Genomic DNA, 18539 nt, shown 5'->3' on the forward strand with positions numbered 1-18539 from the left:
CAACATCCTCCAGCATGACCGGTTTGGTGGTGGGTCAGTAATGGTGTGGGGTGGCATTTCTTTGGGGGGCCGCACAGCCCTCCATGTGCTCGCCAGAGGTAGCCTGACTGCCATTAGGTACCGAGATGAGATCCTCAGACCCCTTGTGAGACCATATGCTGGTGCGGTTGGCCCTGGGTTCCTCCTAATGCAAAATAATGCTAGACCTCATGTGGCTGGAGTGTGTCAGCAGTTCCTGCAAGAGGAAGGCACTGATGCTATGGACCGGCCTGCCCGTTCCCCAGACCTGAATCCAATTGAGCACATCTGGGACATCATGTCTCGCTCCATCCACCAACGCCACGTTGCACCACAGACTGTCCAGGAGTTGGCGGATGCTTTAGTCCAGGTCTGGGAGGAGATCCCTCAGGAGACCATCCGCCACCTCATCAGGAGCATGCCCAGGCGTTGTAGGGAGGTCATACAGGCATGTGGAGGCCACACACACTACTGAGCCTCATTTTGACTTGTTTTAAGGACATTACATCAAAGTTGGATCGGCCTGTAGTGTGGTTTTCCACTTTGATTTTGAGTGTGACTCCAAATCCAGACCTCCATGGGTTGATAAATTTGATTTCCATTGATAATTTTTGTGTGATTTTTTTGGCAGCACATTCAACTATGTAAAGAAAGGAGTATTTAATGAGATTATTTCATTCATTCAGATCTAGGATGTGTTATTTTAGTGTTCCCTTCATTTTTTTTGAACAGTGTATTTAGTAATATTTAATATATTTAATTACATTTTTTTTAAATATTTTTTCTTCAGTATAGAGTTTAATTCAAAAGATGTTAGAAGTGTTTGGCTTCCATACTAAATATAGGAACAAATAGGTGGTGCGGAGAAATGTATAAAAAATAGACTGGTTTCAAAAACAGCACTAGCATTGGTTTGAGTTTTTTCCTAATAGTTTAAAAATCATACTGAAACTTTGTTTTAACCTCCATGTTTTTCTTTGGAGAATGCAGCTAAATGACGGCCTGTTTTCTTCAAGCCTTGAGGCCAACATCGTGTTTTATCCCTCACAACCTTCTCCCTGCAAACTTTCATCGTAACACACACACACACACATACATGAGTAATGTATACACACACATACCCAGCAGATGGGCTCATGCTATGACAGCCACCTTTACAGTGTCCTTGGCTCCCTCCTCATATTCCCCCTCCCCCTCATGTAATTCTGCCCTCTGCTGTAACTCTTTCCTCTTGATTCAAATCAATTTCAGGGCGCTTCACTTGCAAGACACGCGACAAGGTTTACCATGCAGAAGCAGTGGAAGTTTTCTATCTCTCTCCCTGCCCCGTCCATTTCGTGCTCCCTGCTTCCGACTCTCCCTTCCATTATACACTTCTCTTACATGAAGCTTGGGCAATCGACCCCAGTGATAATCCAGTCTTTCATATTGGCAGATTAATATTGACTCAGAGCCCCGGAGCTGATGCTTGGCCCATCCTCCAGGTGCTGGAGCATGCGGAGTATGAGAGATGGAGTTTAATATACATTCTGATAGTGCCTCTCACCCCAGAAGAGCTGCATGAGAAACACTGTTAAGAGTGAGGAAGTGATTGTGGTTTGCTAGATTTTCAGCTACACTGTGTGCGCATGCAGCCACGCATGCAGCCACGCATGCCTTACATATACATACTCCCTGCCATACATGTATGCTGATAAGCATGCATGTGCACACAGCTGGACATATTAATGTTTTAAACCCCTAGGCGGTATTGAGGCCTGAAAAAAAGACATACTGTGAATGACTAATAAAGGATATGCCACAAGGTTTATTTAAATATTCTTCATTTATTTGCTCAGTCGACCAAAATGTGTGCAGGCTTGTGTCTACTTTCCAGTGGAGTAACCATGATAAACACACACTGAGACAGTTTCATGGAGATTAATGAAGATTTGATGAGGGCAAATCAATGACGTTCATTAAATAGAAATCAGCGAGAGACGTGAAATCGAATGCTCCCCAACATGAGATAAAAATAACAAGTGAATATGAAATAAATGAAGAGTAAATGGAGTTCATGGCAGGCTGACATTTGAATCCATAGCCATAGATTTATTGAAAAACTCACTAATGTAAATGTGCTGATAAGAAAATGAAACAATGGCGTGTCAAGATTAGCTGTTGGTGGAAAAAGGTTATACTCATGACAAAGGCTTTAAAATCTTCAACATGACTCACAAGTAGACTCCTTTTTCAAACAGACCAGAAATAATTTACAAATAGAACGAACTGTTAGCTAAGCCCTGCTCACCTTAGTTACAATTGCAACACCTGTCAAGCCTGTTCATTCTAGATTGTCTGGCTGCAGATTTGCCACGCAGAATTCATCAATCATTCGGTTCGTCCTGTAAACTGTATACAAAGGTGGACGACGCGTTTTCACTTCCTCCCGTCGTACAAAAAGGAAGCCTCCAGATACAGGCGCTGCCATCTTGTGCTGGTGACATCATTTGGAGCCGGAGTCTGCACAGTAGTAAGACATTTGTAACGTAATCTGTCCAAAGATGTATGTACCAGCCATGACAGGAATTTCAACTATGATTTGTGTTCATGTCATTCATACACAGGAGGAATGAGGTGTGTTCAAGACAGCAAATCGAGGGCGTAGAAATTAGTAGCGACATGTCCCCACCAATATCCACCGACTACAGAATGGTCCCTAGCATCCAAAAATAAAAATATGACCACTGTTGTCCGTCAGTGTCTAGTTAGTGTATTTGGTACACAAACAGTTAACAGCTCTCGTTCTCTACTATGAGTCCAATGTGTTTTTAAGCTTTTAAAGATTATGTCTTCCTCCCATATGCCTCAAAGTGTTTTCGTCCACTGCCTACCTTTTTCAGAGCCTTAGTGATTTTATTTCTACAAAGCAACTTTTGTCAAATCTAGTGAGTTATTTGTACAATCAGGGGGAAAGTGAGAAATATACAAACGTCTATTATATGCATGCTACTCAGAGTAATCTCAGCCAGCGGCTCTCCTTCTCCTCTCGCACCGTGCGCACGCAGGCAGGAATGACAATAACTTACAATGGTTATGAGGATGCTGTCTGTCTGTTTCTCTGAAACTTTGTGACAACACAGGAGGAGAACAGACAAAACAGGAGTAGAACATGCATACAACACAGGAGGAGAACAAGGTGGCATCATAGATAAGCCGCAGACTTTGTAGTGATGTGATCGGCGACATCAATGTCATTTCATCGTGCAAACTCAAATGCCAGGTCCCAACATTCAACTGCACTTAGATAGTGAAACATTGCAGCTATGTCTCCTAGTTGTTTCATATCAATGTATCGCTTTAAAGTCATCCTGTTGATCAATATGTCCCGTGCCACCTGATGTATGGACTTCCCATTTTTGTACTTCTCCCACTACTCTGTCCAAATCCACAAAAGGAGTTGAATCCTGTCTTTGTTCCATTTAGAGAAGCATGACATGATGGTTTCAGGTCTAAAATGCATAATGTCACATCATTTCGGTGATGCATAAGAATGTAATGTAAAACAACAATAGAATATCTGGTTCAACTTCCCCCAGAACCTTTGGCTCAAATTACCCCATCCCTGCCATTTTAACAAAATCGTGCCATCCAGCAGTATAGCCTCGTATTGTAACTTCGTAAAGCACTAACACATGCATAAGATTTTTTCAAACCTGTCTGTAATTGTTCAGACACAAGAATCACAACTCCTTGATCATAAAAAAATCATTTTGAACGGCAACAAACAGTTTTTTTTTATCTTAAATGTGCTTATCACTTATTCCATGGGCCTTTCTCCATCACAGGGTGAGTAAAATAGATGACTCGTCAAAAGTGTGTGGTCACATGTCCAATTTTGTCTATGGCTGCCGAGAAACAAGGGGTGGCTCAACTTCCCCACAGGCTCAAATCACCCTGCTCTCCCCTAACAAATTCATTATTCTTTTAATAAAAAAATTGTTTTTATTTCTTTAGAAATGTTACTCTGTTTATTATAAAAGCATTAATGCTTTTAGAAAATGATTGATCTGTTTAAGTAAATCAAAATTGCATTTTTTAACTTATCTCAAAAACACTGCCGCACTGCAGGCCAAGTGGCTTGCCCCTAAAATTACAAAATTGTAGGCCTGATACTAGCTAATGAAATGCTCCTCCTTGGCCATGGAAGTATCTAGTACTGTAGGTAGTAAGCTAATTAGCCAGGTATGCTAACAGCATAGGCAGCATGCGTGAAAGGATAAAGGGTTGTATTGCAGCAATATTATCACAAACCACAACCAGATTTTAGTGTTAACAACATCCTGGCCATTACATCTCTGCCACTCAGAAAAAAATAAGGGTCTGGCAGTGATGTGTGACTAATTTTTGCACTCATTTTACTACTGAACATACAGTTGTTGAAGTTCAAGTTTGAGCTGTTAGTAGCTTATTCAGTGTGTGGGCAATTTTACACTGGATAATGCACTAGATGGGAGCAGTCATGTTGACATTATGATTGTACACGGCTGCATGGGGACATTTCTGTCCAAGACTTCAATTTATTATTTGAAATTGTGACACAGATCTGCAGCGATGATTCATAACTGAAAGAAAAATAGCTTTCTGTTTTGACAGGAGAGATGCGATCAGGAAGGGTAGACAACGAAAACAAAATGTTTGGCCATGTTTGAGAAATGGCTGACAACAGAGGACCAGTCAAGTTGACAGCCAAAGTGTTCTCATCCTCCCTGACTTTTCGTCTCCGTGCTGATGCACAGTTTGACTTTTAGCACAAGTTTGAGTACTGCTGAGTGTCATGAAATTATAAGCTTGGGTCTATACAGTTCCATCTGTGTTTGGAGTAGTTTTTAAGTATCATGCATTTCTGTTTATGCCATTTATCATTTTAACTGAGCAATGAGCCATGAGAGTCTGTTTTACTGCAGCTTACGAACAGCTGAGGTGGAATTAGATATCACATAAAGTGAAAAAAACCTTTGAGCAGCAACTAAATAACACGCTAGAAAATACTTCAGCTCTTGTGTTGTTTGTCAAAATGAACAGTTGTAGCCATCAGAGGTGTGTATTTATAAGCAATTTTACATCTTTGAATTTGACTCATCCAATAAAAACTTAAACTATCAGATTAATAGAGGCATTTTGCAGAAATGAACTATTTCCAAAAACTAAACCTCAACCAAGTTAAAAGGCCTAAATCCTAATTGTCAGTTGCATCTTTACACCCTGAAAGGTTAAAACCTTCTGTCTCTGCAACATGGACTATAGCTCTTACTTTTATTTCTGACCAAAGACCTAATCCATAGGCCATTTCTTTGGAATGTGCCAATGAAATTTGAACTTTGCATGGCACTGCACCAATCAGGGATCGTTGTTGTTCAGGCATTGACAGAGAACGTACTTAGTGTAATGATCCATTGGCTGTGTGTGTCTAATGAAGAAATAGATTATATGTGGATGCTTGCCCACTTTATTGGCTTGTTAATGAGCATATTTGTTTGTATGTATGTGGGAGTCTGCATGGTAGTGTGTTTATGTGTGTGTTGAATATATGGCATAGGAGCATGCAGTATAGTCAGCCTGAAGAGGATGGGTTAATGAGCCAATCATAGTCCATCAGGGAAGCTATCAAGTGCTCAGACGAGTCCACTGGTCATTCACTCTGTCTGGTTCTTTTACTCTTTCTCCAAACTCAAGCCATACCTAACTTCTCTTTCTCTCTCTTTCTCTCTCCTTTCCTCCATCTTCCCCCCTCCCCACAGATTAGTGTTAACGAGGATATTAGCCATGGCAGTAAACACAGTCCCTTTTTCCGATCCATTTGGCAGGGAAGAGGTGAAGGGAGGACAGGTCTAACTTTTAGGTCTCTTTTCTAGCCCCCTTGGCTGCTAAGGCAAGCATAACCACAGAGTAATACAGTGTGTGTGTTTGGGTGTGGGTAAAGGGGTGGCAAGCTGGAAAACACAAGGCAGAAGAGACAGTGCCACTAGGAGGGGTCGGATCACACTGGCACCAGTTCACATTAGCAGTCATGTAATTTCAGACAGGAATTCTGACTGGAGGAAAGTAAAAACCTTTTATCAAAGCCACCACTCACCAGACCAAAATACTCAGGATGCTTGCCTGTGAGGCAACCCATTCCTTGGCCATTTGGCATTCTTTCAGTGCGCCCTAACTACGGCTGCAATATTTTGTACTCTGAATCGTGAACCTCATCCCAATTTTTGTTTATTTATAAGGTTTGCTTTCTCCAGGGGAGGAATCGACCATTTTCATCTGTAGAGAACTATACATTTCCCCTGTGAGTGCCCTGTGAGAGGTTTAACGAGTACCTCTGGTTCACCTTTGTACTCCCCAAAAAACACGCACATGCTCTTACTCACACAAATGGGATGTGGTGAGTTAGTGCGGTGTAAACCCTCTGGGGAGGTCGCTTTGATAGAGGGGTTTATGTCCCTCCCAAAGGTCCTGAAGCAGTGCTCACAAAACAGCCACAAATCAATACTGCACACATCTGTCAGGATGTGATTAAATTCTCCCATTCCCTTGAGATCACCCACCCCATACACACAGATATATGAATGTACACATGTTTGCACACTAAGAAATGCACTTTTTGCACATGGAAGAGGGCAGATGAGAAAACAGAAACATGAGAGGGCCTGAGAAAAGGTTAGCATAATATGTTTACCCCAAGGTGCAACGTCTGTATGTGTGACCTCAAAAGCACAACTTCCCATCGAAACAGAAATGTATAGGGTATTTTACCTTGTCATGACCCTGGTGTAAGGCTTCAAGTGACATTTTGACGTTGCCTTCAGGGTGCAATTTGACTACAATTTTAAGGCTATGATGGCACCAAGAGACAAAGACTGACCTAAATAGACGGATGTGTGCATTGCTCTTTCTGGACACAATGGGCTGCCAGCTGAGGAACCTAAGGACATGGAGTAAAGAAATTCATCAAAAAGCAATCATCAGTGCTTGGTGGTGACTGATCTAGCGTGGCATCCATTCATTATGTAAATCACACAACCTAGCTTTCTTTATCATCAAAGACCCTCATTCTGAAAAATTAGCCACTCTCCATCTGTGGAAAAACAACAGAACACTAAAACTGGACTGTTGCTATGGAAACTATGTGGGAGAAACCATTTTAGGGAGAGCGGGCGGCAGGGCGTGTGTGTGTGTGTGTGTGTGTGTGTGTGTATCAGGCAGGTGCATGAGGAAAGCAGTGTTAGCAATCAACAGGTGTACTGGCAACAGCAATATCTGGGCCCCAAATGGAATGGTAAATTAGATTTACGACGCCGTGACATCGGACAGTGGATTAGTTTGGAAATACGATGCCGTCTGTGTCAACCAAGATTGAGTATTAAAGTGAAGGTGCTCTACTTATTGTCACTGCTGCAGATGGACCTCATTATTAGGAGATTAGTCCACGGCTGCACAAAAAAATAATCCGATTCAATGATGTCTATCAACATTGCAGAGCTGCAAGGAAGGCATCAGCTTACGCTGCCATTTAAAGCAAATGTGGAATTCCTATTGAGGTGGGATAAAAAAGCTAAAATAATACAGCAGGGTATGTATATTGCAGAATATGAACAATACCCCCACCCCAAACCTCAGCATCACGCTTACTTTTAGCCAGCTAACATGGACATGATAAAAGATTCAAAGGAGAGAGAGAGACTACCTTCAAGGGCACATAAACCCTGAACGATCATCATTTACATTCATGAATCAATAATCCTTGTCGGATGGAAGGGGGAGATAAAGGGATGTCTCATCTTTGGGGTTATTTCTGTGTTGAGGGACCTAATTTTCATTACTTGGGATGAAACGCACCGAAGCACAGGAAACCTCCATTTACCCAAGCATCGGTCTTCTCCGATGGCGCCCTACCTTTTCATTTTGGAATTTATGAGGGCTTTTTATTCTCCCCCCTTAGCAATAACTTAGCGAGTTTTGACAGCAAACAATGTTTTTAATGGCGGGATCCAGGATGTCTGTGTTCCGAATTTAAAATTTCATCTGTAGCACCGGCCCCTGGGTTCACAATCTGATAGGAAAGCGTTTAACACATCAACATCGTATGGGAGGATCAAAGTCTGGCCAAGCAGTTTGTCTTTCTTTGTACCTTTGGCTAAAGTATTAGGCTTGGTGTTAGAGCCAGCTTCATCCAGGATTTGTTCTCACACCATGAAAGATTATCAGCACAGGGACTGTCTCCGAAGTGTCCTGCTTCTGCTGACAAGAACACACACACTAACATGCACTGATGCACACAAATACCAGATGCCAAAAATACATTAGAATATCAAATTCTTCCTCTTCATCTGTTGCCAAAATGGGGGAAAAAAAATGTCAACAAGAAATACATTTCTTTGAATGTTGGGGAAAAACAATAAGCTAATTGCTCCTATGGCTACCGCAGCTGCTGGGTCAACTGAAAATTATGTTGGCAGGGCAGATATGAGATAATACACTTTTTAAATATAAAATAAATATATATTTCCACTGCATGTGCCCCTAATGATGAGTTGAAGCTAAACTTTACACGCCATAGAGTACACTTAGCAGTTAAAAACAGTTCACTTTCAGATAGTGTCAATGTTAGATCAAATAAACGACTATGGCATTGTATTTTGTTTCCAATAGTGATAATGAAGCTTTCTGAATTTGCTGCAGCTCTGATTCATGTCTTTGTGAAGTGTCATAGCAGAGGCTGCTGATGCGAATGGAAAGCAATACTAAATGGACAGAAAGAAAGTTGAACTACTTACAGCTGTTGGCCATAATAGAAAACTATGGCGTTTCAACATTATCCTGAACACTATGCAGCTATGTTGGGGAACATTAAAATGATAATTTAAAGAAATCTTTCAAATGCTAATCACATACAGTTGGGAAACATACTTCAGGGACAAGTGCTTCCACCCACTTTGCTACTCTATATTTACATGTATAGCACAACAGCGCAACCTCCAGGCATCTGTTTCAATCCACCACTGTGTTATAAATCACTCTGATGTAAAATTGTTTACAAGAATCTACATATTTCATTGTAATATTCTTCCTGATTCATGTGCCATAAAGTAACATCATGAGCCTAATCCACCAGCCACCTGGGAGCCTGGCTGGTTGTCACAGGATAAAGAGGAGGAGGAAGAGGCACCATTTGGGGGGAAAATGTGTGTGTGGAGTATTTCAGATGATTGGGTGAGGAAGACAATGAAGAGGATGTGTGTGCATGTGGTCGTGTGTATGCAGGGGGTACAGATGAGCGATAGATTGGGCGTCATGCTCTGTCACCTGCTCAGGCCCCAAAACAATGTCATCATAAGCCAGCGCCTGAGCACCTGTCACACGCGATAGATGGAAGGCAGCCGAGTGGAAATACCTGTGTGTATACCTGAGAAGTGAACATTGCAGACCTTTCAGCTCCTGGTATGTGTGGGAGTTAACAGCTCACTCCCAGCGTTTGCTGCTACAGCTCGAGCCTCTTCCCTTCTTAGCTCCCTCCATAGGGGGAGATTGGCACGCAGCGAGTTCATACCTGTGTGGTGAGGAAGTATTCAGATCCTTAACTTGTGCAAAAGTAGAAATACCCCTTCATAAGTAAAAGCTGTGTACTTGTTTTTTTCTCAAAATGTGCTAAAGAATTGTACTTAAAGCACTAGCATTAAAGCATTGCTTTGGGGCCTGTCAGAGTATTAAATAATGGATGCCTTAATGTGTAAACAGCAGCTTAATTTTGCAGCTGGTCCAGGTGGAGCTAAGCTAAAAGGCCCTGAAAACCCATTTCCTTAATCAGCTTTATACCATAAGTAATGGGGTCCTACATGAACACACGATTATCGGCTAAAGTTAAAACCATACTGGTAATTTCATGTGAAAGATTTCTTTTATTTTTGGCTATGCCTTTCTCACTGTTTTGAAGTCAGTGGGGCTTTGCTGGAAAAAAAGATGTAATGTAGGACCAATCAGAATTGAACAATGTAAGAATAAGAATCTAATGATTGTTGTGGGTTGTGAGACCACGCCCACACACTTCTGATGAGAGTCAAACTTAAAGGTTCAGTGTGTAATATTTAGGAGGATCTATTGACAGAAACGCAATATAATATGTTAGCTATGTTTTCAGTGCTGTATAAAGACCTTACATATTGAACGGTTACGTTTTTATTACCTTAGAATTAGCCATTTCTATTTACTTACACTGCGGGACCCCTTTCATGGAAATCTCTATGTTGCACCGCCATGTTTCTGCAGTAGCCGAAATTGACAAACTGCTTTACAGAGCACATTTTGTCACTAGATTGAATACGTATGAAAAACGATAATAATAATAAGTTGTAGTAGTAGACCACATGTATTATTTAGCACAACAGCCAACAGAGCTTGTCGGCCACCATAGCTTCTCCTGCTCTCTTGCAAAGGGAGGGGTGAGCGCTGACTGATGGTGCATTCATGGAGACATGGGACATAAAGAAATATACAGAACAGTATACAAATATATAAGAAGACACATATTTTGAAAACTTTGCTAGGGGTAGGCTATATTATATAAAGATATTATAATAGGACCATATGTTACAGTTAACATATAACATAACATAAACATACAGTTTTCACAGCCTTTTTGTTGTTGGATTTAGAAATTAAATTGATATAATATATTGTAAATGTCTGCGAGTTGTTAATATGCTCTGTTGCGATAACAATGTAAGATGTTTAAATGGGAACAACCCACTTAGTCACAACGCTCTAGTTTTTGCTACCTTTTCTGATTTTGGATTAATCTATAAAATGTGTGTTTGTTAGAGAAGGAACTATAGCTGCCTGTAAAAACAGTGACGGTGAAGTGCAAAGGAACATAAAATGGAAATACTTAAGTATAGTACCACTAAACTGGACTTAACTAAACTTAAATGGACTGGTAAATGTGGAGCCAATGAGCCAATGAGAGTAGCTACGGATACTCATTCATCTGGCCAAGCCTGTCTGTTAGTGTTCTCACAAGGTAGCTTTTTGTCATTTCATTTTGCTTTATCGGCATGAATGTCAAAAAGAACAATATTGCCAAAAGCTTCAAGGATAATACAAACTCAATGTCTTACTCGATTTCTTTCACCTGATAGGATTCATCTGGAGACTGTTTTGTAGAATCTGGTTGTGGTCTATACTCAGAAAATGTTCTAGCCAGCTTAGCATCACTGTGATCTCATGAAGGATATTATGGCTTTGGGTCTGAGTGTGAAGCTCCTGGTTGGATATCTTGTTGAGCCAGAAAACAAGGCAAGCGTTTCTTGGGGATCTGTTGTGGAAAGACTCCAGCCTTTTCATATCAGCCTCATTAACTCTCCAACTGTCAGATCCACACAGAAAAGAACACATTTCACATTTCTGACTGCAGGAAGGAACCTCAAAACAACGGTTAGGAGATGGATGATAACATTTTAGTACAATGAACCAAGAGTGAATCAGTCTGGACTGATGCTCATATGAATTGATTTTAAATTAATGTACAAGTCTATACTTTTAGGTTACAAGCCATTTTGCAATGCATTACATTTCATTGCATTTCTATTTTTTGTGCTTTTCAAAATGCAGAGTTGAAGCTGTCAAACATAGCTTGAAGTTAACTGCAGTCTCAGCTACAAAGATGTCCTAAATATAAAAATCTGGATGTGACAAGTTTATGTTAACATGTTTGTGATGGATTATTTCCTGGTGCAGACTTCATCTCTTCCTGTGAGCTTCAGGTGAGTGACAGTATAAGTAGCATGAGTTGATGTGTATGCTGATATAAACACACGGAAACACTGGGAAACCCAAATGAAGTCTCCTCTTTCATTTAACAAATTATTTCACTCTGTGAAACTTAATTTTCACACTGTGAAAGAATGTAGGGAAGCACATTGCTTCTTCTGAAGGAAAACCCTGTGATATTTAACTATACTCGACTTCGTGCAAACACAAGAACTTGTGTTTTTTTAAGTTTACTTGTGAAGCCCTAAATCACAGACACAGTTATCACAAAACACATGAACAATGAATGAAAGTATAAAATAATGACAAACTCAAATGGAAGGAGAAGAAAAATGTAGACAAATGGTACAAGTAAATAAGCATTTTTACTGTGACTTATATGAAGGCAGAGAAGAACTGAATTAAAGCAAAGAACGCATGTCCATCCTGCTCAGCTAGAAGCAGCACCATAGGTGTTAAAAAAGAAACCTCTACATTTTAGTCAAGACACCATACATTTTTTGCAACAATAATATTTGTTTGGCCGTATAGCTCCAGCACAAGTCTGCACACACTTTCCTCTGAGCTCACAATCCCACCGTTGAATAGACAAACATGCTGAATTCACACAGATCTAAATCCTAATACAGGAGGAGGTTGGGGGCGGAAGCAAAAAGGATGCAGTGCTGAGCTGTGGAATATGTAAAAGAAAAAAACGAATCAATTTTATTTATTTGAATTGCCTAGCTTTTTGACTAAGGTCATAGTTACATATGATTGGAAGGACCATGTCACTTTAATGCTGGGTGGCTCCATGGATGACTGCACTAAATGCATATCTGGTGCACTCCAGGCAAGAAATAGCAGCTTCAAGCCAATAATATTTTATTGTTATGTTTTAGTGTTATCTATAACCTGACCTTTAACTACATCAATATTGTTTTTATTACCATGCCTTGCACTTTAGAAAACATCTCAAAGACAGTTTAAAAATAAACCATTTGCCTTAAATAATTACTTCATGGCTTTCCTTACACCAGTGGTTCCCCTTAAAGTGACACATTCGAATCACTAATCTAATCACTAGTGGTTGGAGGGTTGGGCTGATGGGCGTTACATGGGGTGGTACCATTACATTATTGCTGTTTTTAAACTATTGCTTTTAAATGGCTCTGTACTGTGAAGCATTTTGTGTTACTTGTATTTGTATGAAAAGTGCTATATAAATAAAGATTAATTGATTGACTGATTAAGACTGACGTTCCCTTATCAGATTGATTTATTTAAATGTTTTTTAAATGCTTGGACATTTAATATAATTATTTTCTGTTTTGTTAATCATCTCGTGACCCCACAGATTTATCTTGTGAACCCTCAGAGCACAACCTTTTCTTTACGTGTGTCTCTTAAGAATTAAGCAATAGTTGTGAGCCCTTGTCACAGGTGGTATATGTTGCTGAGCTGTAAACATCTTAACCAAAGATTTCCCACCTTGCCATTGTACTTGAATACATCTCTTTCTTAGGATACTTTTGTAAAATTGTCCAACACAGTGAAATGATCAAGAATCTCCTCTGCCCTGCTTGCTCCCTCTGGTATTCAGGCTCTGTTACAACAGACCTTCATTTATCATCATCACTGTCAACCCGAGGGACCTCCACCCCCAAGCAAAACTGTTTCTTGCGCATCTTTCTCTAACCATTCTCCTCTGGTTACTCTGCGCACCATCTCCCTCAAACACTCCTACAATACTGCCATCTCTGCAGTCATCTGTGACAAAAACTCTCTGACACCCTACCAGCAGTCCATTTCTTACTTCACCTTTTGGTGTGACACCAACTTCCCAAGAGCTTAATTGCTCTGAGACAAGTGAACTTTTCATCAGGCTCCTCCACAATGTCTGACAGATCCCACTCATCAACTGTCGTCAGCCATCATTAACAGAGAGACAAAGGAGCCACTGGAGGCTCTAAAAAATCTTGTATCATGCTGGTGAATGACTTCGCCTTTTACCATTGTTCTGCCAAACATCCATACACAACATCCATATACACTGTCAGGAAAGAGACAAGCTGTGTCCACATCATTTCATGGAGAAAGCATGAACCTTCACACGTGACATGCTGTCCCTTTGTATATACTATATGTAAAATGAGGCAGGCAGTAGTCTACTCTCTTGGGACATCCTGATGGCCATACCATATACTGGTTTGAATGACTTCCACTCTCTCTCTCTCCCCCTTTACCTGCTGTCAACTCTCATCTGTCCAATCAAATAAGGGCAGAAGAAATGCCTCTAGACTAGACACTAGACACACTAAACACTAGAGCAAGGGGGAGAGGGAAACATTCTAATAGTAACAACAGATTAAAATAGAATAAAAAAGACAAATAAATGAAGCAAAAAACAAAATATACTCCATTTGGACAAGTTTGTTTTAAGATATGATTAAAAGGTGACACATGGAGTATTCACACACATCAGTATATCATTGTAAGCTATGAACCCTTGGTATAATTAGCCAGTCAAATCAGCACTAGTGTTGCTCAAAATTAAACTACCTTTCAAATTGTGGTTTGATGGGGAGACCACACATGAGTTACAGCATTTAACAAGAAAAAAAAGAGTGACAAAGGCAAAAAACATAGCTAAGATGGGAACAACCAAATGCAATCAAACCAAATATAAACCGGTACCACCTAGCAATGAGGTACACAAAATACCTTGCCATTGCTTACTCTTTCTGTGCCCCCTTAAGTAGGTAAAGTAAAGCATCATAATTAATGACTTAATGACATTTTATTAAATCTTCTTGTAAATGGTTACTGGTTGAAACCAAACAAATCCCAAAGGCAAGAGACTTCAAGAAAATGATATTGGGAAAGCCCATCCAGAGTGTTGTCACATCTTTACACCCTTCCAGCTATGCTGATACTGTCTATTTTTTCCTTTTATAGTTTTTTTTCCGCTGTATTGAAATAGATTTTCCATTATTAATTAAATACCATTACGACTCCTTTAACGACCTCTAAGACCCAAACAGGTGTTTTCACTTATTCTTGCCGAGCCCGGGGTTGAAGCTGGGTGGAGCTATGCAGGGACTTTTATGAACTCATCAATCTACACTAGATGTATCAATTGAGCTGCAGTCAGACCAAATTTTTGCATGTCGAAATGTACTCTCACAATGTGGCAAAAAGCAGGAGGGCACAGGAAATAGTGTGGGGGGAGTTTAAACACAAATTGTCTGGGTTAGCGTAGCAGGCTAACAACAGCAGTCAAAGTTGTAAATTACAGCATTTTATCAAACACTTTATCTTCAGTAACCTCTGTCACTGTCCTTGAACTCACTGCAGCCAAGCAGTCCCACTCCTTCTCTGCTGCTTGTGTTATTTCACCAATCAAGTCAAGTCAAATTTATTTATAGAACAATGTTTCCTAATAGGCCAATTACTCCCCCTCTCTTAAACAGACTGGTCTTTGGAGAGCTTTACAATTTCTAGTGTCAAAGTTCAGTCAGATTGAACTGTGGACTGGAAGCATTTCACATGAATGGGAAACAATGTTCATCTGACTTTTTCATGAAAATTATTAAGTTAGCCCACACTAACAGGTGCAACAAAGCTAACAGAGTGTCAGATAAAGGTGCATCAAGTCTTGACACGCCTGCACAGTCAGGAAAAGAAGGTCAATAAGGCACAATAAGTGAAAACACCTGTGTTCTGTACTGTGGTAAAGGACGACATTATCATCGTCTGTTTTCAGAGATGTCAGAATTGCAAGGAAGGTCCTGTTTGTGGATTTAAAGTTGCTCTCTGGCTTGTACTTGGCTTATCTTTTTGTGAGATATGGTCAGACACTTCTCACTTCACAAAAGGTAAAATGACAGGAATCTAAAAAAATAAATAAAAAGGATTTAAGAGCATGAGCGTAGAAGCGCTGATGATTTAAGTTGAGTCAAAAACTCTGGAAAGACTGGTATATGAAAGAAGCTGATTATTATTGAATATACATATTCTGGGAAATAACTTTTCGTTACATCTTTCATAAGCACAAGCCTTTCACCTTTGCCTAAATGTAATATCCTTCCTGTGGGAAGCTAATAACAGGCACCTAACCTATAGAGTGACCTTCAAGATGATCTATGATTCATACAACACTAGCGTGTTATCACACCTCACATACAGGTCCTGTAATTGCTCTTAGAAGTATGATTTTGTATTCATGAAACACACATACATGCACTTACAGTATTACTGTACATGTGAGGATGCTTCCAGCGTCTTATTTTAAACCAGTCTATCCAAGGAACAGTAACTTAAATAAGTAAGTAACGGTCTTAATGCTTTTTGTCCCTACATTGGAGTTGAGTCCCCTTAACAGGATTGTGGAAAATAAAATGTCTGACCAGCTGAATGTCATTCTTTCACTCATGCGTAAACTTATGCATCTGGTACGCACGGCCACAGATGACTGTAAAGCTGCAGCAACAACACCATAGGCAGGGCTCCCACAGCTGCTGTGCCATTTTTCATAACCTTTGGCTATAATAACTTCACACAAGGTCCAAACAAAAGAATCTCTAATTGGGCATCTGCAGAACAAAATAAAGGATGCTGGATGACCACATCAAACTTTATCAGGCACCTAAAAATGCACCCAGATAGGTAAGTCACCTGTTGGTTAGAAAACATATTTAGCTGAATATTTTGAAAAGATGAGTGAGTCTTTGTACGCTTGCCACACTTGTTAGCAAAAAAATGGTCAGGCAACATAATCATCCACATTCTGCTGTCAACATCTACTGGTTAATGTTAAACTGAGAGAAAGACCAGCCTACAGGCAGGTTTAAAGTTCATAACACATAACATAATGTTGCAGGCTTATTAGGTTTCTATTACAGTGGGTTTGAGAGGCTAGAGGGATGTGTTAATTTATAGTAGATTATAAGTCATTAGTTGGAGACCCAGTGTAATTATACAATACAGTTGTACGATATGACCAATACTTGGTCATGTTACAAGGCAAAATACAGTTTACCGAACAAATAATCAATGCTAATACTGCATGCTATTTGAAAGGAGTGATGATAATACATTCACTAACAAAGACCACGCCTGCAAAAATGTAGATTTAAGATGGTTTATTGCTTATAATGGAGCTGAGATGGGATTGTATGGAAAGAACAGATCAAGTGCCCGCAGGGTGGGCTGAGGGATGCAGGGATAGGGGAGAGGGTCGAGGGTCGAGGGATAAGGGGTAGGGGTCGAGTTGTGATGGATGAACGGTAGAGGGGAGGACAGGTGAGGGATGAAGGAGAGGAGCTGGATCCGTGCTGATGGATGTTGTCATGGTTTTGTGGTGAAAGCAGGGTGGAGCAGGTTGGAGGACCCAAACGCAGGACACAGAGCGGAGCAGGTATAGTTCAGTAGTTTTAATATAACAAAAAGCGAGCACACTTACAGAGTGGCTGATAGACTGAGTCCAAAAACAAGGGCTGTCCAACAGAAATACAAAATCCAATAACGGCAGGGAAACAGGGAGAGCCGACGAGTGAGGCTGACGACACGAAACACACTGCTACACAGGGTGACAACATACAATGACCCAACAAAGACAAGACAGAAACACCAGGTATATATACACACAGGGACTAACGAGCAGGGCGGGAGCAACACAGGTGAAAGACATGAGGCTAACGAGGCACAGGTAGGGAGAGAGAGAGAGAGAGCAGGGGAAAACAGAGACAGACATGCAGAGGGATCACTGGGGTAACAGACATGACAAGGGTTACCGAATACTAGACGAAAGACAAGACAGACCCCCAAAACCCAACAGACCAAAATAACGCTAACTAAACACAAAAGTGCAAAACACCGCATGGCAGACAGGCAGAGTGTGACACTCTGTCCACCCTGAGGAGGAATGTCAGGACTATTAAAAGGTATAATGTAATCAGAGTGTTCTGGTGGCCTTGGGAGTTCATCAGCTATTTCATTATCATTGTTAAAACCCTAAAACCAAAGTCATTTGCTTTAAAATTGTTGATGGGAATGTTAAATAAAATTCAGGAGAGGAAATATATAGGTAGTCATGATAATATATTGCAAGGTGGTGTAGACTTACTAAAGAAAGGATAGAGACCCTGGGCTCCCTATGTGCCTCCTCTTTCTCTCTCCTCATCTCTTCCAGATCAGCAGTTGGATCATATGCCCCCTTTAGACGAAGCAGACCTCCAAGAAAACACAGGGTGAAGGGTGGCAATAACGTATGTGCAAGTGTTAGTGTCAGCTACATGTAGTTAAAGGAATAGAAATATGCATGTTCATGAGAGTTAGATGAAAAGATTGATACCAACCTCATGTATGCACGGTTGATATGAAGCTAGAGCCAGCAGCCAGTTAGCTTAGCATAACAGGAGGAAACAGCTAGCTTGAAAAAAGCATGATATCAAGAGTTGCTGTGTATAAGTCTTACTTTTTTGAGCCTCTTGATCCTTGCCCAGTTGAATGTAAAGGTACCGTGGGCTCTCAGGGCACAGAGGCAGCAGAAAGGATTGTAATACTGCCGGAGCTCCAGACAGTCCAAGCAACAGGGGCCACATTTCATCATTACCAAGTACAAAGTCCAAGCCTATTACCTACATCCACACACAAAATAACACACATACAATTTATGTTATATGTTCAATATGTGATCAGATATTCAGAAGATTCTGCTGTGCATGTGCATGTGTGTGTGTGTG

The 18539-nt window shown here is 40.5% G+C and overlaps 1 protein-coding gene and 1 long non-coding RNA gene across 3 annotated transcripts in view; both read right to left on the minus strand.

The window, feature by feature from the left end:
- tnika (TRAF2 and NCK interacting kinase a) overlaps positions 1-18539 on the minus strand; it is a 93603-nt gene that overhangs the window by 4440 nt on the left and 70624 nt on the right. The window lies entirely within an intron of this gene.
- Positions 6855-11394, minus strand: LOC123978494. The gene is made up of 4 exons (XR_006826981.1): positions 11177-11394; positions 9455-9598; positions 8180-8289; positions 6855-6973 (listed from the first exon to the last, which is right to left on the minus strand). It is a non-coding gene; the product is annotated as an uncharacterized LOC123978494 (long non-coding RNA).

This window comes from Micropterus dolomieu, linkage group LG11, assembly GCF_021292245.1.
Source record: "Micropterus dolomieu isolate WLL.071019.BEF.003 ecotype Adirondacks linkage group LG11, ASM2129224v1, whole genome shotgun sequence".
NCBI classification, from domain to species: Eukaryota; Metazoa; Chordata; class Actinopteri; order Centrarchiformes; family Centrarchidae; genus Micropterus; species Micropterus dolomieu.